General features: G+C 30.4%; 1 pseudogene; it reads right to left on the reverse strand.

Annotated features, from left to right (window-relative positions):
- Positions 1 to 383: 383 nt before the first annotated feature.
- LOC122590286 lies at positions 384 to 12,022 on the reverse strand (annotated as a pseudogene).
- Between the last annotated feature and the right edge of the window lie 1,005 nt (positions 12,023 to 13,027).

Here is a 13,027-nt window from a genome sequence, read left to right on the forward strand (position 1 = left end):
ATATTGTAAGTGCTATAATTCTGACTTACAGCTATAGTTGATATGAGTTGATGCGGATTGTGCTTCATCTCAAAACACGGATCAATTAGGTAGTGTCTTATCTCAAACGGGTCACATAAAGAAACTTTAGCTAACTGGGAGTGTTTCGAAAAGGTTTGAAGCGATACGATCTCCTAACTCATTTTATAATAATCTGCAGTAAATGCCACAAAACTGATCATAAATTCATAACTATTATTATTTGATTTCCTAGCATTTAATCAAATAAATTTTGGAAGAGAGCAATACTCAAATTGAGACCCAATACATTAATTTTAATGGTGATTAGAACTCTATCCTTACATATGCCAACAGGGTGGGGAGTAGGCAACGCAGACCCCATAGATCGTGGAAAATAGTAAACGAGAGTAGTTAAATGAATAAACTAGATCGTCGTCCAAAAGACTCGTAACAAGACAAATGGTTCTTTGTTCCATATCTTAGAACGTGGACTTCAAAAAGACACCGATGCTATCAAGATAAAAACCACAAAGGCCATAAAATCCAGCAAAAGAACCAATGCCCCATTGTAGTGTGAAAGGCGTCCCTCTTTCTGTGCCAAAAGGACCGTGAGTTCTTTTGTCCGTCACAAATGAAACTGATGAAATAATTGTGTAACCTGCATATTTTCCCTTTGATAACGCAACTGTTCCAATGATGCCAATTATTTCTTCGTTCCAGTCAAATGTTACCTGTTGTAGAAGGAGAAATATATCAAAAAATAGATGAATTAAAAAAACAATTTTGTTAATGATCATTTGAGTTAACATTTTTGAGTTAGAAAATAATCTTTACCACGGAAAGTTTCTCTCCACCATTCCAACCACCGACTTTTTTAGAATTGTGTTTTAGCCCTTGATATTGTGTAGTGAAAATTAGAGAATATATGAGATTGCCATGATCAATGGTTATCTTCTTCAGATGATGACTTCTCTCAAGTTTGAAAGACCAAATATTTTGTGGACCCCCAGGTTCAGTTCTTCCCCATGTTCCAACCTCCATGATTTCATCATTGGCTTTAGATAGACACCGATGCCATCAATATAATCATCTGCAAGGCCATAAAAACCAACTAACGAGCCTTTTCTCCATGGTATAGAGAAAACACTCCCTGATGTTCGACCAAAAGGTCCATGGGTTGTCTTGTTCGTAACAAAAGTAAGTGATGAAATAACTAAATTACCACCTCGGGTATCAGTGGTCCCTTTGATATCAATTATTTCCTCATCGATATCAAGCATGACCTGGATATGATAAGCCCAACAATTATATAAGTTTAGAAAAAAATTATCTATCTCCATTAGTAAAATTAAGATAAGATATGCTAACCTCAGAAACAATGTCTCCACCAGCCGAACCACCAGCCTTGTTTGAAGTGTGAAAGATGCCTCTACATTGAGTGGTGAACATGAGAGAGTATATTACATCACCATGATCAATGGTTATTTTTTTCAGCTTATGATTTGGCTCAAGTTCTAGAGACCATTGATCATTATTTGGACTCGCACTTTGTTTTCCCCACGTTCCTACCCGAATAAATGTAGTAGAATAGCTGCAAACCTGGAAACAAGAATATTATAAATGAATGTAGTCAAAAAGATAGAAATGGAGTTAACATCTGCATAATTTTTTTAAAAAAAATAAGTTTTATATAAAAATAAACAAATATAAATACACTTTATTCACACACTTACTTGAAGTCGCAATGCATATTCAAGTTTCTCCACGATCCAACGCATTGTTGGGCGATCACTTCTATTTTCTTTTAAGCATTGATATGCAGTCGTGGAGAACACGTTCAACGAATCTTCTCTCAATTGATCCTTCACACCGGGAAAGATGATCTCATCTAATCTCTTATGTTCGAATGATTGTTGGGCTAGAGAAGCAAGACAACCACGCCCATCTTGAGATCCATGAATCATTGCCTGCCTTCCACACAATATCTCAAATAACAACACACCAAAGGAATAAACATCTGATTCTTTGGTTAGAATGCCGGTTCTTAAATATTGTGGATCAATATAGCCAATGGTTCCACAAGCAGCAGTGACAAGATACGTAAACTCCAAATTTGAAGGGCCTATTTTGGACAATCCAAAATCAGATACTTTTGCTTCCCAGTTCTCGTCTAGGAGAATGTTAGGGCTCTTTATGTCGCGATGCAAAACTCTATGTTGTGGACCCACCTCATCATGTAGGTAATTAAGCCCGCGGGCTGCCCCAAGGCTTATTTTGAGACGTTGGATCCAGGAGAGATCAATATTTCGTAGATGTTTGTCAAGGCTTCCATGTTTTGCATGCTCATAAACCAAAATACCTTCTCCATTGTCATTGCAAAATCCAACAAGAGAGACGAGGTTTTTGTGTCTATAGCATGTGAGCATTTGAATTTCTATCAAAAACTCATCATCCCCTTGTCCAAATTGACGATCCAGTCTCTTCACAGCAACTTTGATTTGCTGCTCAGAGAGTGTGAGTATTCCTACGTACACCTTCCCAAAACCACCTTGTGCGATGAAATTATCATTACTGAAATTTTTCGTGGCCAACTTTATCTTTTCAAGTGGAATTTTTAAGTGTTGTATTCCTTCCATGAGTGACGTTGTGAGTGGATATATGAAATGCAGCTAGGAGGAAACCACCTTAAATAAAGAAAATATGTTACTTAGACACTTGAGAAGTGAAATCACGTAGATTAAGGTCACTTGAAGTAATTCAAATCAATGATTTATATATATGAACAGATTATAAAGTGGATCAAGCTAGCTTACAAGCATGGATGACTATCTTGCATTTTTAGTCAGTAACAGATTACCATATTCTTCATCCATAAAATTGCTACAAACCAACTATACCTTACTAGATTTGATACCTTTATGACACAATTGAGTTTCTTACAATGTTATGCAAATTGAGAGATCTTGTCATTTGACTAAGAAATGGGCGTTTTGAAGTTTAGAGATTACATATATGCATTAAGTCTTAATGGTGAGGGCCAAAAAAAAATTTTTTTTAACTTTGTATCCGGGTATTATATTAGGGTCATGTTTACTAATTCGGGTCGGGTCAGATTAATTAATACTAATAATCCAAGTTTTTCATTCAAATTATCAATACATAGTTTTTAACAAACAAAAAACTACATATACGAATGAAAATACTAAGATAAAAGGAGTGTACTAGGCACTAGAATTACAAGTCTGTGTTACTATCTTTAAGCTCTTTGAAAAAATCTACTATCCAACTCATGTATTTGTATATCTAATGTAGCTGTAAACAAATCTACTCGGTAGTAATGTTCAATTGTGACGTGAAGATATTTTTACGAGGCCGAAATCGAGTAGATGTATATGGGGCTTTCATATCCGACATCTCTACTTGATGCTTGTTACATAAAAAGGTCACTTCGTCAAGTAAACAATTAAACTCACTATTTCTGTAATTATTTAGTTGTTGAAACTAAAAATAAAGGATAAAGACAAGGCCAAAAACATAAAAATTATTGATGGGCTAAGTGAACCGTAAGGTATAAAAACTAAAAAAGTAAAGTTTATTGGACTATTAAATTTATTAAACATATCAAAAAAATCTTTAAAAATAATCCCTGAGGCCAACTTAATATACATAATTTTTTTCAAACGAAATACAGGTATATTAGCATTACTAACCGAAAAAACGGTGGTTGCCCGGGCCCTCACAGGCCCCTGTGAAGAACCGCCCAATAAGACAATAACCTAGTTGGAACTTGGAACTTCCCATATACTTTGGTGGTTCATTCATTTGTGGTTATTAGACATATATATACCTATTAACACAATTATTAATTATTAATAGAGACCTTTCAAATGCCCTATGTTACATAGAACACCTATGCCACTTACAATTTGAGAGAAAGATTGAGATTCAAAAAGATGTGTTTGTTTGGTTTGTGTATGTTTGAGGTTAGAAAAATACCGGAATCTTAGGTTGTGAACAATGAAAGTGATAGCAACCGATTCGAGATGATTAATCTCCTGAAGACTAATGTACAGAAACGAAACTAAGGAAACTGAAACTAAGACTTGTTGCAATTTTCTCTTCTATTCCAGAAAGCCAACCATTACAATATATATAATAAGATATAGAAACTACCATCCTAATATTACGGAAGACATGGAAACCTGCTCTTCTAATGCAATTGTGGATTAACCACTTAATATATCCTAAATTCATGCATGCAAATAGACTTCATGTAGAGATCATAGGGAACTTGGTTGACTGAGTCTTCAAGCGGTTATGATCACGTATCAGAAAGCTTTCAGTTTATCGACCGGTTATACGGCAATCTACGGCTTAGGCTTACGCTTCCGTTTTCGCTACACGTATTCCGGGTATGCTTTGAATTTTTTATTTCCTTCAATTGGTATCCAAACGTTATGTTAATAATTCTCGTTATTCGCTAGTTGTTTTTGTGTTGGATCTAAATATCGATTTTCAGTATTGGTTATTGGGTTTTCAGGTTGTCATATTCTTCCACTTGTAATTTAATTATACTCTTGTACTTTTGGGTTTTCTAATACTTTATTGGTGTTTTCTTATTTTAATATATTGTCGTTCTAAAAAAATGGAAAGTTAAGAAAGAACACTAAGAAAAGAGAAATTATTATAAAAATAAGTTAAAAATGGTAGCTTGGTTTATCTATAATACCTCATAAAACAAACCCAACTCCCCTTCTTACTTAATTAAAATTTTGAAATACCTTAATTACGCTCACAAATTCAACATTCTACTCATTCATCTATTGGATGTATCCAAAATACCCCTAACAATTTCAACTCACACAAATCCACGGTCAAACCTTAATCTAATATTTATTTATCTACATCTATATTATATTATACAACAAATCTCATTTTGTTGAATTTTAAGTTTTAATATAACACAATTCATCAAAGCCACATTACATCAATAACTTACACTACTTTGCCGTCGCAACCATCACAAACAATCGTCGCCACCCCCACCGTAGACACTACTGCATGCCAACATTGGTTACTGCCACTCTCTCCACCATTACATCGTCATCAGTATTGTTACCTCCACACCGCCGCTACCGCTGCACGCAACCACCACCCGTCACCGCCATCACCGTCGCATCGTGTGGGTACCTTTCTAGTACTCATAAAGACGGTTATAAAGACGGTTACATGGTTACACATTCTGACAACTATAACGGCTATTAACAGACTCAGTTCCATTTTGACATATTTAGTCCCTGCACTTTACAATATTATTTATCCCTATTATTTATTACATTTCTATTATATTCATATCAATACCTTTCCCTTAACATTGTCTGTGCACCTCCTCAATGGATTACGTTTTTACTATGTGTTTTGTCAAACAAGTTTAGGTTAAGCGCTTTGAAATGTTACTAATGATAATTGAATGTTTATAGTGAAAACCAACTATAATGTTAAAAACCCAATTAAATGTTCAATGTAGAAAGCAACCGAGTAAATGGCTTATGTGGAGTCGGTTGGTGTTAGACTGTCAGATAAATAAAAAGCTTTGACCAATAAATACATCATCTTCATCATTTCTAATTTTTCTTGTTTTGAATAACAAATCATTATCATCATATTACATATACATCATCACCATAAAATTTATTTCAAAACCCCTCCTTTTCTTTCTTTTTCTTTTTCTTTTTATTATTTATAATCGATTAATGATATGTTTTTTTATCTATATTTATCAAATAAAAATAATTAGAATGATTGTGGGTCTACACCCCGATGATGATGATGTTGCTCGTCTTGGAATAGGGTGCTAGAACTTTTTTATTTATAATTCATAGCATTAATAGGATTAATAGGACGATTTTTAGGATCATATAATAGTGGGTTTGACTGAGTTTTTCACTCTAGATTTTTGGGTGATTGAGATTTCTCATCGAGTGTTTAAATTGAGTACCTATTAGGCGAGTGGGGGTTCTCTAACACATACCTGATCATGACAACATATGCTAGACCTCCTTATATTCGCAAATAATTCACAACTTTTAAAAAAAAATTAAATCCTTATAACAACCAAATTAATAAAGTTAAAAGGTTATCAAGCTATTTCTTCCCATGTGAAATATTCATTTGAAAACTAAATTTTCTGTGAAAATTAAAAACTGGTCAAAACACATTGTGATCTGAATTTAACACAATGTGTTTTAATTATGTTTTTACAAAACACAATGTGTTTTTATTGTGTAATCTAAAATACGTTGTGTTAAGTTTTAAATCACATCGTGTTTTTGATAGCGCTGTAAATCAAAAAATTGTTTAAACACACTGTGATATGAACTTAACACAATGTGTTTCGGAAAACATATTAAAAACACATTGCGTTAAATTCAGATCACAACTTGTTTTGATAGTTTTATAGTTTTCACTAAAATTTTAGTTTTTAAATGATCAAAACCCTTCTTCCATAATAATAAAAAGAGCTTTACTAATTTTACACTAAAACTAAATCAAACGAAAAAACTACAAAAATATGTGCCTTAATAAACAAAATTAAAAATAAATTAGACACTTTTTATTAGTACACCTTTCCAAATATAATGAATATCTATATCTATCTATCTATATCTATATATACTAGATTTTAAGCTCGTGTCTAATACATGAGACTTACGGACTTTATCAATATTAAATATTAATTTATTATAATTTAAAATTTAATATAAATTGATCTATATGTCTAAGTTTTATATTGAAATATTTTTTAAAATATGTTTATCGAAGTTGTTTACTGTGACATGCTTAGCGATATTTGAATATTACAAAATATAATATGTTCATCAAAGTTGTAAATTGTGACATCTTGATATTTGAACATTAAAAAATCATAATAGATCACTATCATTTTATTTGCTTTATTTACACATGATGTATTACATACTTATTTTACATTGTTAAAAATAAGATTTTATCTTTAGATGAATAATATCTTAAATATTTCAATTAATATGAAAATGTTATATGTTTTTCCTATAGTGAATTATATTTTTACATGCTTTATTTTTCTTATATGCGTCATGACAATAACTAAAAAACATTTTAATAAAAATTAATAGTACAATTACTTTTAAAATCTTAATATACTTACATTAAATTTTATTTATTTTTAGTTAATTAATTAAGTTTATGTTTATATGATAGAACATACTACCGGATATATGTTACCTCGCATTGACGGTCGTTAGTTGTGTCGTTAAGCAGGCCAACTTGCCTTGCACGTGAGGTATAAAACATGTAATATTAAACAAACCACATGTACCATCCATGTAAATTACCCTTATATATTATTTATCAAGAAATTTGTTTTTTATAATAAATGTAACGTTATTTTAAAATAAACTATTATCATTTTATAAAATGTATTTTATTTCTTAACTATTGTTAGCTTACAAAATTTATTATCTTTTTTTTTTAATAAAAGATACATCATATTATTATATATTTTTTATTTTATTTTTAAAAAAGTTGTTCTAAAATTCTAAGATTATCATTTTTAAAAACATTAAATAATCATTCTTATTGCAAATGGAATTGGTGGCCTACTCATAAGGTCTTTGATGTTGAGGTATTCCACAAGTTCTACTTCCACCCCTTACATTTGATTACTAGCCTTAATACCCGTGCACAAAGCACATTTTACAACAGAAACATTAATTAATTATTTTATGCAAAGTTTTTATAAATAATAAGTGTAATTATACAGATGGTGATGGTACCTAAGGCTACTTGACGGCAAAGCTAAGGACCGTCATCGTAAGGTATGATCCAAGTGTGAAATTATATATCATGGATATTATTAGTGTAATTTCGATATTGCATGTATGAAACTAGTAATTTTGACTAAACTATAAGTGTTATTTCAATAATTTACTCTTAAAAATACAAAATATATGATCAGCATATATATCAAAAAAATCCGCTTTTTAAGTTTTCATTTTTTTATATATTTTTAAATTTGAGTTTATAAGGTTTTTTATTTGAATTTATATAATAATTCATTTTATTTTTACAATGCCGTTAACTTCTCGTACATTTGACACGAGACTAAATCTAGTTATGCTATTAAATTTTGTGTATATATAAAAAGATTTAATATAAATCTATATTATTCGAAAAATAAATTAGATATGCGTGAGAATAATATTAGTAAATCTTGTGGGGATAAAATTTTAAAAAAGAGTTAGCATAGATTGTTTTTCAAATTTTATTAAATATTTATAACATATCACTTTTAAATAGTTATTAAATAATATCTTTGATCTAATCTATGATCTAACTAAACTATAAAAAATTTACTAGATTTAAATTCGTGTTAAATACATGAATTGTATATTTTAAAGATAAGATAAATTGTTAAATACATAAATGTAAATATAAAAAATATAAATAAAAAAAATTAAAAGGATATGCTTCTAGAACATTGAACATATAAATTGCATTTCATCTTTTGAAATCATATTGTTAAAAACATTGTTAAAAATTTTTCAAATTGATGGCTAAAAATTATAATAACTATAAGTTAAGTATCTTAATCTTAATCTTAATCCTAATATATACTAAACGACAACTGATCCAACCACAATTGACAAATGTAACACCCCAATATTTTTTTTAAGGTAAATAAAAATTAACCCTTTTCATAGTTTTGACATTAAATTAATTTTCTAGTATTTTGTTTTGAGTTAAGGGGTTAATTTAGTTGGAACTTTAGTGGCTAGCGGGTATTTTACCTACAAAATATGTTGTGGGACGTGGCTAGCAGGGAGAAAAGCCAGCCACCAAGTTTGATGATTCATGATTTCCCACTAAGTTTCCACTCAACCTTTTCACTATCTTCTTCCTCTCATTCTTCTTCAAATCCATGCAATAGAAACTCAAATTAAAAGAATTTTAATCTTAGAACAATAACATAACCATCTCCAATTGTAAAAGAAATTGAAATTGAGGGTTGTGAGGAGGTGGTGGTGGCCGAAAATTCTAGGAAGAAAAGGGGGAAGAATTGTGATTTGATAACCTTAATTCCTTGTCTCTCATTTTTGAGGTAATGATTTCCATAACCTTAATTCTATTTGTTATTAAAATTTAGGGTTCTTAACCTTAGAATTAGGGGTTTTTGCTATTGGAGATTTTTAAGTAAAACTCTAACTAAATTTGAATGATAAATGGATAATTGATTGAAAGAAATGTTGTTAATGAAAATCCCCCTTGGTAAGAATCTCATGGTGTTTGGCTAGTGATTATGAAATAAAGCTTTATTTTGAGAATTTGGAGTTTGTTGGAAAAGTGTTTAGTAGCCAAACACCATAATCTTAGAGTTGTTGAATGCAAGTAGATGTTTGTAAGTAGTTGAGTCATGGAACTCATAGATGATATGTGATTATTCTTGTATAGGTGTTGAAGAGTAAATTGTTGAACTTGTAGCCTTATTGTGTCAAGTAGTCAAGTTTGAGGTGAGTATATATACATATAATCATGTTCTTGTTATTAGAGGTCATAGGTGGGTAAATTCCTATGACCCATTTGTTGAATTATTTTGAGAACTAGTAGGTGAGTAAATTCCTACTAGTCATATTGTATGCAAGAGCTAGTAGGTGGGTAAATTCCTACTAGCCAAATTGTTCATGGCCATGTTGAAAGTTGAATGTATGTTGTTTGATTTGTATGAAAAGGCTAGCTTGCTAGGCTTATATGGTGCTTGATGCACAAAGTGAAAATGACATGATTATGATTGTATGTGTATGTATTCACTAAGCGTAGCTTACGTTTTAGTTGTTTAACTCTTTTTATAGGAGTTGGTAGTAGTAAGGGTAAAGAAGCGATCGAGTGAAGTTAGAATTGGAAGCTCTTACCATTTGGAAGGTTGGCATTATGGATAATTTGGGTAGATGATCCCTTTTGGTTAACTCGTTTTGGAAATTCTGGAAAATTGTACTTAATTGGGTAATGCAAGTCTTGAAAGATTTGATGAATTATTCAAGTTGGGCAATCCAACCCACTTGTTGAACAATGTGTTTGTAAAGTTTGTATAGATGTCAAGTCTTTTGAAATGATGTTTTATATGTCATGAACAAGTTTGGCTTAGTCCATGAAAGGTTTTGAAGTAAAATGGTATTTTGGTTAAACATATTTTTGAGTCCAAGTGCAAGAAAAATGAAATTTTGATCCGTGGGATTCCACTACGCCGCAGTGGGTGTGTTCTGCCTCACTGCGCCGCAGTGAGCTTTCGTTCTTTATTTGTCGAGGTTTTCCACTGCGCCGCAGTGGGTACTAAAAAAAAAATAATTTCTATTCGATTTTGATTAAAAAGGTTTGGGTCCTTACAACCAATCATAATTCTCGATTTCTCAAAATTAATTAAATCAACACATGTAAATTAAATTTACACTTTTTGGTTTTTTTATCACCAATTTATACTTTAGCCCAATTTAAAAATAATTAATTTACATTTTTTGGTTTTCCATCACCAGTTTACACTTTAACCCAATTTAAAATAATTATTTTACAATTTTTTAGTTTTTCATCACCAATTTACACTTTAACCCAATTTAAAAATAATTATTTTCCAATTTTTTGGTTTTACATCAACAATTACACTTTAATTCAATTTAAAAATAATTAATACTTTATTGCATAGTGTTTATCTAATAACAAAATATAGCTAAAAATTATTAGTAATCGTAATTGGAGTATAATTAGGACAATCATTGTTTTATTAGTAATTGGAATTAGACTATATTTAGGATACATATTTTTTATTCTTATATAAACTGAACCCTACAAATAAAATCACAACACACGAAATCATTGAAAACCCACAAACCAACTGATACTTTTAATATTCTTAAAAATCATAACTAACGAAATTACTTGTTTGCAAGACAACAATGAGAAATCGGTCAATTGTGTTATTAAAGTTAAGATATTGCTTCTCTAGAGAGTTTGTATAAAAGAAACTCTGCTACACCATTCAGCCTTTATATGATTTAGCATTCAGTTAATACAATTGAATATCTCAATTTTTTTTTAAGTATATTTTTTTTAATTTTAACGTGTAAATAATTTTTGTTCCATATATTAAATCTTATATTGATAATGTTGTAAAATCCGTGTATTTGATACGGGTCTAAAATCTAGTTTAGGGCTAAAAAGTGTAAATTATTAATGAAAAACAAAAAAGTATAAAGTAATGAGACTTTTTATACAAATATTAATATAAATACTAATATAATAATATGTTTTTATAATGATTACTAGGATTATAATGACATAAGCGAGAATCAATTTGATTAAATCGAACGATATGATTAATTTATAAGTCATTAGTTTAAATGTATTTTAATATATATTAAGATTAAGATTAAAATTAAGATTAAGATTAAGATGACCCGTAACCCAAAATTATACATTCGCTATTTTGATTTCGAAGTATATAAATTTGTATGTCATGTATGTTTCCAATAATTCAATCATAAATGTTTTTATCATATACTTATATTATGTGTAGATGTGTAATTTAAATTTAAATATAGCTTTACATGTATTTTACAAACACCTCAAAGTAACATGAATACAGTTTGAAGCAAATTTGTTTTAGAAAAATGTGAATGTTAAAATAGAAAATATATATATGAAATGCAACGAAAACAAATTACTCAAGTAAAATATCACATAAAGCATACAACATCAACTACCACAACGTATGAGTCACACAAAAACAAGAGTTACTGTATAAAACAGCAAGAACAAATGCAACATTAACATTAACAATAACAATGGTCAGGGATTAAAAAAATACCTTAAACATATGGAATGATAGTTGATACAGTGATGAAAGAAAGAGATTAACTTGATTTGCAGGTAAATCTTAAAATGTGAAAGATGTGATAATTTTTCCTGTGAAGGAGTTGGTAGAGAAGGGTGAAAAGCAAATGGAATCCAAGGGATTATTATTATTATTATTCAATATTAATCAATTAATATATAAAGTTATAAACGGAGGGTTGTAGACTTGAATTGAATCTTGGTAGTTAGGATAGATGGATCTGAATGGTTTATGAGTGGATACACAACGTTGTCTCATTATTATTTTATATTAAAATACATTTTTATTATTTATTTGTTATTATCCCTTTCTTTCTTTCTTTCTTAATATACTCCAAATAGTGAGGCATGACATCATGAGGCATGACATCATAATGCGTGACATCATAGGCTGCTTCTATTGTTTATAGTGATGACAATCGATCCACCTAACCACTCACTTTAAACCAATCACCTTATGTCACTTTAAATACATCACTCACTCATCATTCACTTAAAACTTATTGGTATTGCCATCACTCACTACAACTTTATTTTAATTTTAAAAATACAAATTCCATTAAACATAAAAACATTACATAATTCACTAAAACATTAAAATACCGTTACATAATACTAAAAGAAACATAATAAAAACATTATGTAATACTAAAAAGATATAATAAAAACATTACTAATACTAAAAAAAACATAATAAAAACATTACATAATACTAACACGTCAACAGTATTGTCGCCGTCGATGCCAAAAGTGTACCGATACGGTTCAGGAGACTCGACAGCGTTGCCGGGTTGAGGAGATACGTAGTCCTCCCCAGGGTCAGTACGATAATCTACATATCGACCACCACCGGCACTGTCTTGTCTGAATACCCCGTAGTCTAGCATGGCTGTCAACGTCGTAGAGGCGGTGGTAATCTGGAAAATAACTTGATTCAGCCAATCGATCTTCTGTCGAAGATATACAACGTACTCATTTGTGGCAACAGTACAAACCCGATTGGGAGCTTCAATTTGGTTGATTTTGGCTTGGTAAGCCGCCTTATTATCAGATATGCTCTGAATGACGTTGTTTACTACAGATCGGTGTTTGTCGTCGTTATTCAAGT

The sequence above is a fragment of the Erigeron canadensis genome, chromosome 2, assembly GCF_010389155.1.
Source record: "Erigeron canadensis isolate Cc75 chromosome 2, C_canadensis_v1, whole genome shotgun sequence".
Classification (NCBI taxonomy): Eukaryota; Viridiplantae; Streptophyta; class Magnoliopsida; order Asterales; family Asteraceae; genus Erigeron; species Erigeron canadensis.